The sequence below is a fragment of the Musca autumnalis genome, unplaced genomic scaffold, assembly GCF_047663935.1.
Source record: "Musca autumnalis isolate F117 unplaced genomic scaffold, ASM4766393v1 scaffold_1, whole genome shotgun sequence".
NCBI classification, from domain to species: Eukaryota; Metazoa; Arthropoda; class Insecta; order Diptera; family Muscidae; genus Musca; species Musca autumnalis.
This window is the reverse complement of record NW_027411644.1, coordinates 242,636,290-242,654,810: the sequence shown is the minus strand read 5'-3', so window position 1 is coordinate 242,654,810 and position 18,521 is coordinate 242,636,290.

The following is an 18,521-nucleotide window of genomic DNA, read 5'->3' as shown; positions in this document are numbered from 1 at the left end:
TGAAGCTGAGATATTCGCTTTGGAAAAAAACGTTGTCTTTTTCTCCAAATAAGTTTTTTGCCCATTACGACCCCTAAATATTATCCGACCATCACCAAAATCAATAGGCTTCTTCATCTGTGTGACCCCCATTAACCTTCAAAATTTCGTGACGATCCGATCAAAATTGAGACCTGTAGCGTGATTTCCAAAAAAGTGGAAAAATGGGATGTATCACCTACTATTGAGATATCTCCGTTATTTGGTCACCTACGCCGACCTAGTTTACATCATTGTAAAGATGGGATCTTCTACTTTCACAGTCAGGCTTTGCTTTTGGAAAGTCCCCAACCAAAGCTGTGATATTCGTCATTATAATTAAAATTTGCAAAAATGAAAATTTGGGTTTTATTTGCGACTATTGTGATATCTTCGTTGTTTGATCACCTACGAGAACCTACATTACATTATTTCGATGCGTTACAAACTTTTTGGCCAAAACCAACTTATAATACCCTCCCCACATAGTGGTGTAGGGTATAATTATGCAAAAGAAAACGATTCAAGAGACATTTAGACAGTTTTTCCGCTGAGAGTTTGCAAATTTTTGCTGGACAAATTTCTTCTTGCAATTACTTAATTACTTAAATTAATTTAGATAAAGTTTCGTTAATTTGATAATTGAAGTGTAAAGTAAATGTTTTTTTAATGATTTACTGTCTTCGAGTCAGTACGTACTAAATTTACTACCATCATGAAATTATCTCTTTTACTCGCTATTTTCCATGTTTATATTCCTTTTGTTTTTGTTGTACTCTGTCTCACCCATATTTGTTTTGATCATATAGTTAAACTTTCTTCATTGTGACGTCATTCATTGTAACGGCTTGTACTCTCTCTTATTTTTTACTTCTACCCCATTTGTTGTGTATGTGTACTTGCGATTCGTATGATAATTGGGAAACATTATACATTGAAAGTGCTTAAACAGTCTATGAATAAGCGATCGAGTATAAAAACGGGAGAGTAGCAGGTGGGTGAGTGGAGTTGTAATTCTAAGCTATACAAAGTCACGCTATGTTCAATTTTGATGAAATTTTAAAAGTCTGGCGGAATTTGCTCTAGAAAAATTTTGCAATATTATGTTGAAAATGTTTCAGATTTGGATTTATTATGACATGTTTATAAACGTGAAACATATTATAAACGTAGTCTATTTGCAAAGATTCTCCATTCATTTCTATCATTTGCTATATATTTTAATTGATCGATTGATAAGTTGGTTTCTGTTGTTAGTGTTCTTCTCCATGTTGTTTTCGGCCTGCCTCTATTGCGTCGTCCTTGGGGATTCCAATGGAGAGCTGAGTGGGAAATATCAGTTTCGCTTTTTCTAAGAGTGTGGCCGAGCCAGCCATATTTCCTTTGAGTGATTGCATATTTTATTTCCTGTTGATTTGTTATATTCCAGAGACGTTCGCTAGATATAGTTTGTGGCCACCATATTTTTTATATGTTGCGAAGACATCTGTTTATAAATCCTTGAAGTTTATTGGTTATTGTGGTATTGGTAAGCCATGTCTCGGATCCATACAGTAGCGTAGATTTCACGCAAGAATTGAAGATATTGATTTTTGTTTTTATATTTAATGTCTCAGATGACCAAATGTTTTTCAGCGACGCAAACGTTCCTTGGGCTTTTCTAATACGGTTATCAACGTCCTCCGTGGTACCTCCTTTTGTTGATAAAATGCTACCAAGATATTCAAAACGGTCCACATTCTGTATTGCTTCTCCATATATCATAAACGGGTTGTTATTATTGGCATTTATACTCATAGTTCTTGTTTTGCCGCAGTTTTTTACCTCTGCATTTGTGGGATGTATTTTTGAGATGAGGAATTGTGCTTGCGTTTTTTCAAAATGTCTTTTCCAAACTTTTGTTTGTTCGCCTTTTGATGTCACGAGAGACCCTGTTTCATCTTCTACAGGCGTGTTACTTATGAGTGTATCCTTGCCACTCAATTTCCTTATAATTTTATAGAGTTCTTTTGAGTTCCCCTTGTTAGCAGCTGTCTGAGCCTCATTCCCCATTTTACCATAGTAAGTCTTTTTGTCCTTTTTTACATGCTTTTTAATATCTTTGGATAACTGTTTGTGCTTCTCTCTGAATAGTTCCAACTTGTCTTCAGCATTTTCAGAAAGCATTTTGCCCTTGACGATTTTCCTTTCTTCAATTAGTTCCCATGTTTCACTCGTTATCCAATCGGCATCTTGTTGTTTTCGCTTCAATCCTAAAACTGTCGTGCATATTTCCGTTATGTTGTCCTAAAATCGTTTCCATTTCTCTTCTAGTGTATCAAGGGAGTTTATGTTGATATTACATACTTTGTCTATGAACATATTTTTGGTTGTGCTGTTTTTTAGTTTCTCGACATCAAAGGTTTTTCTTTGTGAGTCGACATTCTTCTTTTTCTGCTGGGATAGTTTTAGTTTTACCTCTGCTAAAACGAGATAATGGTCACTTCCGATTTCTGCACTTCTTTTGTTGCGTACATCACATAGCATACTGCTCCACTTTCTTGATATACAAATATGGTCAATTTGGTTCTCATAATTGCCAGAGGGAGCTCTCCACGTAGTTTTATGGTTTCGCTTGTGAGGGAAAAGCGAACCACCTATCTTGAGATCAAAGTTACAGCACAGTTCTATTAGTAGTTCGCCATTAGTGTTGCGATTTCCAAGTGCGTGGGTTCCTAAGACACTTTCGTACCCATCGTTGTCACATCCAACTTGAGCATTAAAATCTCCGAGCAGTAGTACAACATTTTTCTTTGGTATATGGGAAAGTAGGTTGCTCAACTGACTGTAAAATGACTCTTTTTCCGTTAGATCGCTTTCTTCTGTGGGACCGTAGCACTGTATTACAGTAATTATATTACGCTTAGTTCTTAAGTTGGCAGTAATAATCCTTTCCGATATTGCCTTCCAGTCTACGAGGGCTTTTTGAGATGACCTTGTCAAAAATATCCCTACGCCTCTTATGTGGTTATCATCTTGGTTCGGCATTCCGGAGTACAGTAGTATATCACCTTTTCTATTGCGTACTTCGCCACATCCATTCCATCTGACTTCGCTGAGACCGCATACACTGATATTCAATCGATCACATTCTTTTGACAGTTCAGCAAATTTCCCAGATTGATAGAGCGTTCTGACATTCCATTGTGCAAATCTTATCCTTTTAACATAGCCTTTGTTCGTCATCAAACGATACCTAGTTCGGTGATAGGGCTGCTATCTTGTATTTGGATTTGTAGTTTATAATTTCAGGCCTCCGAACCTGCCATAATTATGATGCGATTTCTAAACATTTCCTCTTAGAAACAGATGTTATGGTTATTCCGCCAATAATCGGACGTCAGAGCCTCTTCTGCAAAACAACAGGGTCCGCCACTGGTCGGGGAGGTTGACATTAATGTAGGAGAGGCTTTATATTGTCATATGAGATATGTACGCATCACTACACCTTGGACCCCAAATTGGATATAGCTCCCAAATACATTTTCGTCCGTTTTGAGATATTTGTTGCATCAAACACACAAATTCTGTCCAACTTTGATGCAATTTGCAAAATGTCACCGCAGTCAAACTAGAAGTAAGTTAGCCAAATTATAGAGAAATCGGTTAAGATTTGAATATAGCTCCCAAATATATTTTCGCTCGATTTGAGGCACCAAACACGCAAATTCTGTTTAAATTTGATACAATTTGGAAAATGTCACCGAGGCCGGACTAGAAATAACTTGGACAGACATATTAAATTTGGAAAATGTGATGCAGATTTTTGCCTAGTGTATTGAAATCGTGGTGGTGTAGGGTACCATATTGACCCGACATTGATCCTTTTCTTGTCCTTATCTTTCCATGCCCGTCTGTCTGTTGTAATCACTCCAGGGTCCGGAATAATTGAGCTGGAATGCTATATTTTTGCATGTTAATAGTGTGGTCGATATTGTATAGTGTCAACATTTTCCTATATTGATCACAATTTCATATAATATATTGATCACACACCACCTAAGCTTTAACCCAAGTATACGCAGCTTGGAACTAAAATTATTTATATATATTACCTGATATCTTAACCTGCATGAGCATCTACAGTATTTTCAATATACTTTCACGTCTCTTAAAAGAATATCTTTGCTTGCAAAATTAATTCGTGTCTGCCAAAAGATATTGCAAAAGAAGTGGAGTAAGGTAACGCATGGTCGGCCCTCTCTGACTATAGTCTTTTTTTACTTGTTCAGATAGATTATATAATTAAGGCATTTGTCGAACGTGGTCGAACAAATTTTGCCCCAAAATTGTGGACAAGAAAGGAAATAGTTCTTAAATTTTAGTTAAGAAAATTTTATGGTGGAGGGTATAAAAAGTTCGGCCAGGCTAAACTTAACGACTTTTTACTTGTTATACCCTACACCACTATGTGGAAAGGGTATTATAAGTTTGTTTTGGTAAAAATTCATGTAACACCGCGAAATATTCGTCGGAGACATCCAATGTGGTACACCAATCTTCATATCTCGACGAGATAAAACGATTTTGAGATGTGTGTCCGCCCGTCCTTCCGTCTGTCCATTATAAATTGTAATCAAACTCCAGGCTGCAATTATGGACCGATCGTCACGAAATTTGGTACTGAGTTCGGTTTCACATCAGAATAGATCGCTATTTTAATTGGTGATGATCGTGGAATATTTAGGGAGTGAAATGGACAAAAAACGTAATATTAATCAAATTTCGCAATAATAGTACGATCAACGCGAAATTTTAAATAAGGTTGGAGTATATGACAAAGAAGAAGCTTGCAATTTGAGATGGCGATCAGATAATATTTAGAGGGTTAAATGGATCACAACTTTTGTGTGAAAATTTTGAAAAATTTTAATATACAGCTTATATCTTTGTTCCTGAAAGGCACATTTTTCCCTCTTTAGTTATATTTGGAAGGCGATCTCCTGTCCTTTCCATTGATGTCAATTATGTTGATGTACATGATCAGATAACAGAGTTACAGCCTAATACAAGGTGGCGCAAAAGTAATCTTCCGATGTTTTTTGGCTGTAATTTAAAAAAAGATGAAAAAGTTTGATTCTTCTTGTGGATTATTTTTATTTGATCTTTTAATTTTTTTTACATCAAGTCGAGAATATGATATCAGATAAATGGCCGCCGCCACAGTTTATTGTCATTTCAGCCCTTTTTATGGCATTTTCCATTACTTTGGCCAAAACTTCCGGTGATAGGTCCTTACATTCTTGGCGGATACTGTCTTTAAGAGCTGAAAGAGTCTGAGGATTGTTGACATAAATCCGCGACTTCAAAAAGCCCCACAAAAAGAAGTCTGGAGCTACTCATCACTCATGATTATTTTTGATGAAAAATCATCTTCCTCTTGGTGGTGATTAAGGATGGCTTGACGCGATTGGCGGTCAGCATCTAACAGCTGATGCACCGTCAGGACTTTGTACGGAAACATCTTCAAATCTTGTACCAAAATTCACTGTAAAGACCATCAACTGATACCCATTTGCGTGGCACGTCGTCTAGTCTATGTCGACGGGGATTCTGTGACATCCTCGGCTACTGCAGCAATATTCTCTGCAGAACGGATACTCCGGGGTCTGCCATGCCTGGCAGCATCTCGTGTTGTGCCAGTCTCTTCGCGGCAAGCGGCTAAACGTCTGCGACGAAATTCACGTTGTGCCAAAGTCACCGACCGATTATTGGTCAAATAAATAGTGACCAATATTCCGCGTTCTGGAGCAGTGAAGCGTAACATTGTTTATTAACGTGTATTTTGCATGTGTTTACTACACAAATTTCAAAACAGAACTGACATGAGGGGCCAATCGCAAAAATTATAGCATTTTCTGATAGGAAGATTACTTTTGCGCCACCTTGTATATCCAGTTTTTTGTTTGTAGTGTAATCATAAACACGCTAGAGATTGCATTTATAGCTTAATAGTCACGAAATTTTGCACGAGGTAAGAGTTTAGGTTTAAGAAAATGCCTATAACTTTGCATGATGATCTGATATTATTTTGCGCGTGACATAGACCATTACTTTTGTATGAAAAATATACAAATTTTATTTTTGGTCCATATTTTAATTCCTGGAGGCATATACCGGCAAAGTAGCCTACATATGGAAAAATAACTACTGAGCTTCCCCCTAATGCAAATTGCAATAATGTGTCGACTATATAACGGGCCTACTGCCGAATACGTAACGGGTTTTGTGTAGAGAATCACAATTTCGTACCATGCTACAAATTATCTATTATAACAGCCTATTTTATACCTCAGGATTTAACTAAAGGCAATACATATAAAATAAGACCAAAGATGTGTCTCATCGAAAAATTGGTTTTAGACCCCAAGTATGTGTGGACGAAATTCGTTTCAGACAATTTGGAGTCGATTTAGCCCTTTTAGTTCATCTGTCTCTCTTACTGTCTAGCTGGCTGGTGCGCACGATAACACTCGAACGGATCTGCCTATTCGAACCAAATTTTATACTTCGTAATATTTTACGAATTTAGTTTAATTTTGAATATTGGCTATATAGGTCCACACCTCCCCCACAAAAGTTCAAAATTTTTTTTTCGAAAAATTGTGTGAACGATATCTGGCGAAGTGAGCAATCGATCGATAGATCGGGTAAGACTATATCGGTCCACACCTTCGGGTACGTCCCACACAAAAAACGGAACAGTGGAATTTAAGAGTCCTCTCGAATCGTTTTGAATTTTTTTCAGCAGATTGTCCTTGCGGTCCCCTTTACGATGGTACAACTACAATAGCAAGTTCATTATTCCTGAGATTATGGCCGAAAAGCTCCAAGAAACCCTGGAAAACAATTAAGAAACCTAAATAAAATCCTAAATCCGCAAAATAACTCCCAATCGGATTTTCTAATTGATCCAAACTTTGCACATCGTATTATTTCATCCAGTCATGTATCAGGTTGGAATATGGACTATATCGGTCTCGTCCTTTCAGTACCTCGCACACAAAATTTGGGAAAAGTGCAGTTTAAGGACTCGTATCGGATCTATTTGAATTTTTTTGAAGAAGGTTCTTTTCACGGTCCCTACTGCAACGGTACAATATTTTTGGGGTCCGTCCATAGTTCCTGAGATAATGGTCAAACAGTTCCAAAAACCCCTACCGGCTCCAACTAAAATTACAAATCCGAATAATAATTCTTAAACTTTTTCAAAACTCAGAAGTTAGCTTACTAAAATTAATTTGGTAAAGCCCCACATTACGATACCTACCGATTTCACGTATTTTGAAGCAAACTCGTGATACAAAATCAATATATTTTTAATATATTTAATAATATTTAATTTTTGGACTATAGATCTTCAATAAACTCACAATTTTCCGAAATATCAAATATCAGAGATATAGCAAATTGCATTGTTTATATATTTATTAATTTTAGGTTATTCCAAAAAGGAACCTGATATTCAAAGAAAATTTGAAGATGTAGCAGGAGGGGCTAATCCATGCGGATTTTCCAATTTTCGAATATCTTTAAAAATGTATAATTTATATAATTGTTCCACAAATATCCCAGTAGGGACAAGAGAGACTTCTCTTATATAAATGGACTCATATTAAATTATTGATATGAGACCTAGTCCGAGTCCGAACGGCGTGTCCTAAGTTGCCACTTGTAGAGACGTTTTTCTTGGCTGAAATACTCGGGAAATATCGCCAACATTACTAAGGGGTACTTTGCCACCGTAACAAATTGGATGTGACTAGGCCTGGGAATCGAACCCGGACATTCAGCGTGCAAGACGGTTGCACAAAGCTAATTCCTAGAGGTTGTGGTGTAGGGTATCACATGGTCGGTCCCGTCCGACTATAGCCTTCGCTTACTTGTTCTTATTAAAGTTGTTCTAAATTGTTTAATGATTACCTTTTGTTAATAAGACAATTCACTCTACTCCAATGGACGGCAGCAGAAAAAAGTTTCTGCCATAATATGTTCTTAATTTCACTTATAAAATGAATTTTCATTGCAGTTTCAAGGCATTTGTAAAGGAAGAAAAGTTGTTTCTAACACGTTTTCTCGTTTCCTTCTTTGATAATACACTTTTTTACTTCATCTAAATTTCTTTACAATATTAAAAGGGTTGGTCGGTTGGACGGTGGCATGGATTAGCTCAGCTACACTGTGGGCTGGGGAATTAGGAGATTTTTATTCCTGCTGCTGGTTATGAAACTGGTTGTGTGCTGCGCAGTGTAGTATATTGTTTAAAGTTTTTCAATAGAAAAATACTTTTTCTTTTGTTTTCAAATATTTACAATGTTTAAGCAATTTTGTTTAACTTAAATAAATAAAAAGTTTGCTTTCCGACGCTAAACTCATTGGCCATTACAACGTTTTTTTTTTCAACAAGACCCTGGTAATACTACGAGTATAGGCGACCAAGAGAAATGGAGCATCTACCTTAATGGCGGTAAATGGTAACTGCAGTTGGTCATTAAACTGAAACTTTTTAAATACTAAATAAATGAAAACAATGGCGCAGGATAGAGATAAAGTTCTTTACAACAATTGATTTAGTGTGGTCGCGAATCTTGGGGTTAGTCACAAATTTCAATAATGAATAAAAGATACATAATTTCGCACTTAGGCTGGAATCAAAAAAGTAATTAATTTAGATAAAAGGGTTCTTAGAAAGATTTATGTTCACCACCTGTTGTCGTAACTTTTTACGTGTTTTTTGTTTGGGCAGCCTATTCGGTCATGTAATAAATTAAAATTATGCTAGATTTTAGATTTTAATGCCACAATTAGAAATTTCAACATCATTGGGCAAAGTTTAGGCAAATTCAATCAACACAATGAAATATCTGACAAAGGAATGAGGCTGAGGATTTGTAGCGGTATCTGGACTGAGATACATATGTTTTACAGCCCAGTACCCGTACATATATAAATAAATAGCACGTACCATGAGCTTCCATTACAATTTTTTTTTGGTTCATTACGTTCATTCCCAACGAATGTTGGCCCCTACAAAAATTCCAACAACAAACACAAAACCCATAACGATAAACTGTAACCGAGCAACGTTATCCATAGAATAACATCATGGATTGCAATAATATGGTTGTTTTATTTTTAAAAATTTTACACAAGAGTTGGTATTCGAAATGAACCCTTTCTTATGCACAGAAGGCACCCACATTTTAGGGGAAACATAAACACAAAAATATGGCTTGACTGGACATAACGTTGGGGAGGTTGGACTGGTTACTTTTTGTTTTCCACACTGTTGAAGAAACGTGACCTTTACATTTTCATGACAAAGTCACGTTCTTTCTGCGTAATTTACGTTAGCGAAACAGTTGTTGATTTTTTCTGTGTTTCCACATTTCCTCGTTTTGCATTTTTTCGGTCATTGTTGGTTTCGGAGTGAACGTTTGTTTCTGTTTGTTTGCATATTTGCTTTTTGTTGCATGCGTTACATTCATTCACAAGATAATGCTGCAGCATACATGATTTTTGATTTCTTGTTTGAGATACAGTGAAAGGGGATTTTTTAAACATTTTTCAGACGAGAAAAACGGGATGTGAAAAATGTTCAAGCTTTGTAGTAAATTGCCAATTGGGCTTTGCTTTGGCCTAAAAAATGTAATATTTCCGTAGAGTATAGTCGGTAATCACCAATATTTTTGAAAATTTAACATAGCTGAAGCCAAGTTTTACCCTTTTAGAACACGCGACTTGTGATTGTATATTATACAAATTAAATACTTTTGGATAAAATGAAATGTTTTTGAACGTGGCAAAAAATATTGGCCTTAAAAGATAATTTGCGTGGAAGCTGTGTGTTATCTCTCGATTTGTGAGTAAACCACACTTCTCTTGAGTTTCCTGTCAAAGTAAAAGCAGAAGCAAACTAAATAAGGATCATCTCTCTAATGTATTACTTTTCAAAATTTCGTCTGCTTCTACCATTAAATGATGCTGACATTTTGAAGCCAGATTTACAGTGTTTTTTGAAATTTTCTTTTAATTTCAGTTCGCAAACAGGTTTTTCAAAATATTATATATAGGATTGTAGAACTCGTGATTCTGAGTTATTTGATATATGTTTCGTGAATGTAGTCTACACAGCTTCATAGAAATCTGCATCTAAATACGGAAATTTTGTGCGAACATTTTTCTAAAAATCATATTTTTCGGGCCTAATTTTTACAATTGTCATTCGAATTCCTCGTACTTGATTGCACATTTTAGTTTTTTACGTTCCGGATCCAATAAATCATTCCTCGTGAAAATCCATCTACTAAAACGCGAGTTACGAGAAATTCCAAAGTAGAAAAATCACCTAAAAATGTTTTTGAAAATACCGCGTATTTTATAGCGTTTTTTGCGGTTGGTTTCCACTGCAATGAAACAACTAGTACAGCATCTTTGTTTTAGCGGAAACCGAGATTTGAAAACTTCAATGATAAAGGAGCTACCTTCATTTTATCCCAAAAAATAGTGTGGGATGCTACATCCACGGTTCTTGATTGATCGCCTTGAAATAGATATATATCGATGTAGATTTTCATGGTGGATATTGAAATCGGATGCGGACAAAAATTGTATTCAATTTGCGCAAGTTAGCGATATTTTATAGGTTTTTTAGTGCTAAGATGCAGCCGATGCTACATCTTAGCCTCCAAATTAAATTTCGAAAAATATATACAAATTAAAAGATATGGTCTTGTTGTACACGAAAATCACATGCGGACAAAACGATTTTGATAATTACGCGATTTACACGTATTTTAAAATGCATATAATTTAAAATGGGTTATGTGACCTCTATTTTCATTTCAGAAGCCTTGAAATATATCCTCAGCAACCCAATTATCTTCCTCAATAGGAAAGCTTTTATATGAATGTCCATAAAGCAGAATCCGTATATTTTTTTTTGAGATTTAAGCAAAATTGAGGAAGTATTCTTATAGATTTTTCCAAAATTTTATACTACATAATGAATGTGAAAAAATATTGTTTCAAACAAAAAATTATTTTTTTAACCGAAATATGTGTTTATTTTGGCTGTGACGTCGAAACTATAATACCAATCTCTATGATTTTAGTCTCATTTGATTCGCCGTGGAGTTTTGCTTCCATACGAATTTTTTCGTAATTTTACAGCAGGTAAATGGAATTTTGTTTTGAAAAAAGTTGACTTACATTCTATAATTTATCAATTTATTATACATTTCGCGTGTACTGAGTAACATTTAACAAATATTATGCAATCTACTAACTCAAGCCACTTCCAGATAACATTTCAGTAGCAATTGCTCGCGGTAAAATAATTAGCGTTTTTATAATAATTTTTTCTTTAAAACGAAAATAAAACCGCCATAACTTTTGTCCGCATCAACAAAAAACTGGTTCGCGAACGGATTCGTGCTGGGAATTTGTTTCTTAACCTATGTACCAAAAATCTTTGATGTAGCGCGAAAAAAATTAACATTTTTTTTTGAATTGGAATATGAAATATTTGACAACATTTGTGATGTGTATGTAGGTCCCTGTTATGATATAGCCCCATAGAACAATACCTCCCGATTTTTAGGAACTTCGAAAGTTTAGCTACATTATCCCAATAAAATGGCTACAGTTCAGTACTTATTCTTGTTTGTTGGAATAGAATATTCCCGCAAAGAATATACGGTACAAGTCAATTTTTTTATATAGCTTCCATAGAATGGTACCTCCAGATTTTCGGTATTTGCAAGGTTTGTAGCCACATTATAGGTCCTCGATATAGGTCCACGTTTTGATATACAATTTTTGGGAATCTCAAACGTTTTAGTCACATAATCCAAACGAAATGGCTACGATTGTGTATTTAATCTTCGTTGTGGTTATAAATAAATATACGAGGTTTTTATATAGCACCTCCCGATTGCAAGGTTTTTAACTACCTTATTCAACTGAAATGGCAATATTTCTTATATCTCGGCAGGAAATTTTCGGTACATGTCCACGTTTTGATATAGCCGCTCCCCATAAAATATAATTGATGGTGGATAGTACAAAATAAAAAAATCGGCCCGGTCGAATTTAACGCCGTTTTTACTTGTTTTTAACCACGTGTTTTATTGAACACGTATTATTTTACACTCATAAAGATAAAAACCTCAGTAAACGTTAATGTTCATGACGTTTTTGGAGTCCCACTTACTAAATTTATATGTAATTATAAAGTTTTCAAAAAATCGGATGACATTTCAAATTATCGGGAATTTACTGTATTCCAAAATGAGGGGTTGATCGCGCTATCCTACGCAGCCAGAGTTTATAGCGTTTTTGTAGTCACGCTTACTAAAACAAGTAAAAAATTATCAGTCGGCTTTGCCTACAGAGATATAACCTCAGCCTATATGAATTGAAACTTTCATCTACGGTCAAGTCTAATGTATTTAGAGTCTTTTCAGATTTTTGTCTATTTTAACACAAATGTTGAACTTTTGTGGGGGAGGTACCCTATGGTGAGGACCGATACAGGCCGGGATAAACTCAATTTAGGCAAAATATTAGTAGATCCAAAGTTTGGAGCTAATTGTTTGTCCCGTTCTAGAGATATCGTGCATAATTTTTTTTTTACATTTTTGTAAATATTGGGGTGAAGTACGGGACGTTGTGGGCCAGTATTTGCCATCTCCGCACTGAAACTATGTTTGGACAAAATATGACGAAGGCAAATCGGTTGATAAAGTTCGAGAGTTATCGCGCTACATATGGTGTGGGTTTCTCAAGAAGTATGGATTTGACCCTGGAAAAACTTTTACCGTCGTAATTGAGGCAGCGAATGCAAGTTGCTTCGATAAAAATCAAAGAGATTCAAGAGCAGAGGTCTTAAATTCAACTTATCCGAACTTTTATGTGGGAGGTACGTGAAGGAGTGTACAAATGTAGATCATATTTGAACCTGATCTTTTTTTTTTCCTTTATTTATTCCAATGTGGAACATAGGGTTTCTACAATAATGTTATAATTTGATTTATCATGACAGAGTGATTTTATTTCTTCCCATGAAATGTTAATTCTACCGACATCTGCTATGGTTGTACGGCGCCAGGTATTTCTTGGACGGCCACGTCTTCTGCTTCCTTGGGGGTTCCATTCAAGGGCGTATCTTGTGATGCTGGCTGGAGTTTTCCGAAGAGTGTGACCTATCCATCTCCATTTTTTTCTGGTTATCTGTTTGACAATAGGCTCTTGGTTTGTTTTTTGCCATAAGTCTGCATTTGTAATAGTGTTAGGCCAGAAGACTCGACATATAATGCGCAAGAACTTATTAATTTGGGTTTGAATTTCTTTTATAGTGGAATCGTTTATTAACCATGTCTCGCTTCCATATAAAAGTGTGTTTTCACACATGCATTGAATAACCGCAGTTTTGTATGCAGTGTGCTTTGCGGCGATCTCCAAATCTTGTTTAGTCGTCCAAAAGTCGCTCGAGCTTTAGCTAGCTTGTATTTGACGTCTTCCTCCGTTGACAGACATAATACATCCAAGGTAGCAGAAGCTATTTACGTATTCAACTTCTTTGCTTTCTACATATAGTTTGTTGTTATTTTGATTGTTTATCCTCATCGCTTTTGTTTTTTGGATATTAATATGCAGTCCACTATTCTTAGCAAGTAGTACCAAGTCGTTTAATTTGTTTTGCATGTCTTGGTGCTTATGTGATATGAGGCATATATCGTCTGCAAAGTCTAGATCCTCGAGCTGTTGCTGGAGACCCCAAACGATTCCTCTTTTCTTTTTGCAGATTTCGGACATTATGCTATCGAGGGTAACTGCGAACAGTAGAGGGGAGAGAGGACAGCCTTGTTTTACTCCACTATTGGTTTTAAATACGTCACTATACAAACCGTCATGGCAAACCTGTAAAGTGGAGTTGTCGTACATCGCTTTTATGATCTTTATTATCTTTATAGGTACTCCTTTATCTCCCAGTGCTTTCCATATTGCACTTCGTTTGATCGTGTCGAACGCTTTTTTGAAATCCACGAAGCACAAGTATAGAGGTGAGCGCCATTCGACCGACTGTTCGATTATTATTCGCAGGGTGTTTGATTGGTCGACACAGCTGCGGTGTGGTCTGAATCCAGCCTGTTCATCCCGTAAAGATTGCTCAATGCCGTGTAGTCTTTTATTTATTATTACAGCGGTTATTTTATATATTGTATTTAGGAGTGTAATGCCTCTCCAATTATTACAGTCTGTCAGATCACCTTTTTTGGGCAGTTTAATTATAGCTCCTCTAGTGCATTCTATCGACAGCCGTTCTCTGTGCCACATCTCCAATAAAAAGGGGTGAATAATGGATGCAGATGCTGTGGGATCTACTTGCAATAGCTCCGCTGGTAAACCATCTTCTCCAGTCGATTTGTTTCTTTTCAGGGCCGATACAGCATTAATAATTTCTTCCATTGATGGGGGTTCCTCGTTGATATTATGTGTATTTTCATTTCTAATGTGTTGAATTTCGTCGGCGTTGTCATCTGTGCTGCTAATTTGTTCGAAGTGCCGTTTCCATATGTGGGTTTGCTTTTCCGTGTCAGTTATTAGTTCTCCGTTTTCATCTTTAATTCCTCTATTGCTTTTAAGTTTACAGTTTGTTAATTTTCCGACTATCTCAAAAAGTTTGCGCATGTTGTTCGCGCCAGCCGCACTCTCTGCGTCGGTTGCAATCGATTCTAGGTAACGTCTTTTATCATTTCTAGCGGCTCGTTTAACAGCCTTGGCTGTATCTTTGTACATTATACTTTGTCGTGGATCGTTTAGCATCTGTTGTTTAAGTTGGTTTCTCCTCTCTATAAGGTTCCATGTTTCATCTGTGATCCACACCTTCCTCTCAGTATTCCTTCGGTATCCTATTGTTTTTTCTGCGATTTCTCTGAATTCGCTGCATACATCTTCCCAGTTCTGATTATTGCTCACTACCAATTTCTCCCTTATGCGGTCGCCTACTTCTTTTCTTTTATCCTCATTTTTGAGCTTGCTAACGTCGATATGTTTCCTTTGCCGCCGGATGTTTGCGTCTCTATAATTCTTTTTCAATTTTATTTTAATTGTGGCTACGATCAGCTCATGATCGCTGTCAATATCTGCACCTCTTTTTGTGCGCACATCCATAAGTGAGCTCCGCCAACGCTGATGAATGCATATGTGGTCAATCTGGTTCTTGATATTACCATTGGGGGATGTCCAGGTATATTTGTGTATTTCTTTGTGGGGAAAAATGGACCCACCAATGACCATGCTAAATGTTTGACACAAATTTATTAAGCGTTCACCATTATCATTTCTTTCTCCCATTCCATGTTTCCCCATTATATTGTTTAGTCCTCTGTTGTCGTTTCCTATCTTGGCATTGAAGTCGCCAGAGAGTACTAAAATATCTCTTGACGGTACTTTGTTCATGGTTGAGACTAGCCTGTCATAAAATTCTTCTTTCACATTTTCTTCAGCATCTTCTGTTGGAGCGTAGCATTGTATTATGCAAAGTTGTTTTTTCAGTCTCGTTTGTAGACGCGCTAATATTATGCGGTCGCTTACCGCTTCCCATGATTTCAGAGAACTTTTTATATTTTTTGATAGTATAATGGCTACTCCGCTTTCGTGTTTTGTCTCTTTTCCACTATACAAGATTAAGTTGCCGTTTGCAGTTTGATATTTATCACTTTTGCACCATCGCATTTCACTAACTCCTAGTATTTCAATTTGATATTTTTGCATTTGAGATTCCACTTGCGCCAATCTTGATGCCTCTCTTAACGTTCTAACATTCCATTGAGCAATTCGTGTCCTTTTCCGTGTGCCAATTGTCGTCATCGAGTGATATGTTGTTTCTTCTTCATTTGTACCTGATCTATACCTGGTAAATTGGGATATGTAAAGTATGGACCAAATCGGTCACTCACTTCAAGAGTTATCGTGCGCACAATTTTTTCGAACATTTTTGAACTTTTCTGGGGGAGGTACCCGAAGGAGTAGGCAGATAGGACTTATCTTCCAACTGAAACTATGTTTGAACAAAATATTACGAAGGCCACGTTTTGGACCGAATCGGCAGATCCGTTAGATAGTTATCTTGATCTCCAACCACTACACACGGTGCCATAGGATTTTGCATATTTCAGGCTATTTTCTCAGGAAGTATGGACTTGCTTCTGATGAAACTTTTACCGTCGTATGGGGGCAGTGATACAAGTTCTTACAACAAAAATAAAAATAGGTAAAAAAACTTTTTAAGTTAAACGGTTTTATGTTAAACATACATTGCAATGTTTAAGATAAATGTACTAAAACCAAAAAATAATAAAATAGATACAGTCGTGGGAATTATAAACATATGCATAGACTAGACTAAAATAAAACCGTGGGGCACGTCAATTGTCTACAATCGTTGATTAAAATGTTTGTTTTGTAATGTTACACTATAATTAGGCAGTTGTTCAACCGACAACGATGGACGTGTGATAAGTAGGGCTAGAATGTGGAAACAAGCTAGCAAGCTCGATTATAAGCGAGTTTTAGGGTTTCATAGTGGTGAGCGAGTAGTACTTTGTCGATTAAAGACAAACTACGAGCAGTGAAACGATTTCTCGCCAGCCAGCTGTGTGAATGTCCAACGATAAACTAGTTGAAACATCTCTTTTATTTACATGGAGTGTATAACTATTGGAAATTCCATGACCAAGAAAAAAGTAAGTAATTTCCTCACCGTCTGCGGGCCAACTGCCTAACGACGAATTAAACGATTTTTCTATCGCACATTAAGTCGATAATTTGTAGACAATTGACGTGCCCCACGGTTTTATTTTAGTCTAGTCCATGCATATGTTTATAATTCCCACGACTGTATCTATTTTATTATTTTTTGGTTTTTAGTACATTTATCTTAAACATTGCAATGTATGTTTAACATAAAACCGTTTAATTTAAAAAGTTTTTTTACCTATTTTTATTTTCTAGTTTTTAGTTTTTATTTCGCATTCTGTTTAATTCATTTAGTGCTTCATTATTGCAAGGTTTCTTGCCCGTTAGTTTATTGCAGTCCCACTCCTCCATACGTAGTCCCTGCAAAGATCTTACTCTACTAAGAGCCACGTAGGCTTGACCTTCTTGAAACAGTTTCGCACCTAAGTATACGACTGCGTGATCCACAGTGCTGCCCTACATTTTATGTATTGTAGAAGCCCATGATAGTATTAAAGGCAACACACATCTGTGTGTATCGCTCCCGTTGTTTTGTTAATCTGGCTTCATATTCTTCAGGTGTTTCTGACGCTATCATCTGTGTGTATCGCTCATGTTGCTTTGTTAACCTGGCTTCATATTCTTCAGGCATTTCTGACGCCGTCATTTGTGTATATCGCTGACGTTGCTTTTTTATCCTGGCCTCCTATTGCTCAGGTGTTTTTGTTTCGTCGTTTCTGTAATCGACTATTTCTATCACCTTCACTTTCTTTAGCTCGTTCTGCTTTATACTTTTCTTTCGCTTTTTGAAGCCTTCGTTTACGTTGTGTTGCAGTTTCTGTTTTATTGGTGTTTGTATTTTTTATATTTTTTTTACCATTTTGTTCCCACGAGTAATGGACATTTAAACGGTCGACCCCCCCAGAGGTCCAATAAAGGGGCAAGGCTATGTACAACAAGATGCGCCTGAGTCTTGAGGGGAAAACGCTAACGACATATCATTTTTTATCCACCCTAATGCCATACAGTTCTCGGCGCGTTTTAACCTTTCACCTTAACTTGGGTGGTGTACCGCTAACGACGTATCATTTTTTGCCACCCTAACGCCACACAGTCCTCAACACGATAAAAAATCTTGACTTGGGTGGTGGATTCAGGCTGGATTAATCAGATACCTAAATTACAGATTCAATTTCTAAATTTAAATCTTAATTATACGCCATTTAGTGGCTGCGCCCATCTTAAATATTGAGGTTGTATAGTGTACTGTATTCTTCTTTTCAAGCCCTTTTATTTGATACCCATATTGGTGGGATTGATAAAAAATTGTTATCAGTGGCGGCGGCCATCTTAAATTTCAATTTTGCATAGTTAATTGTATTCTACTTGTTGAGACCTTTCATTTGATACCCATGTTGATGGGATTAATAAAACCTAAGTTATCCGCCATTTTCTAGAGGCCGCCATCTTGGATTTTAATTTTATATAGTACATTGTATTCTACTGGTTGAGCACTTTCATTTGATACCCATATTGATGGGATTGATAAAACCTACGTTATCCGCCATTTTGTAGCGGCCGCCATCTTGGATTTCAATTTTTTATAGTATATTGTATTCTGCTTGTTGAGCCCTTTCATTTGATACCCATATTGATGGGATTGATAAAAACTACGTTATCCGCCATTTTGTAGCGGCCGCCATCTTGGATTTCAATTTTTT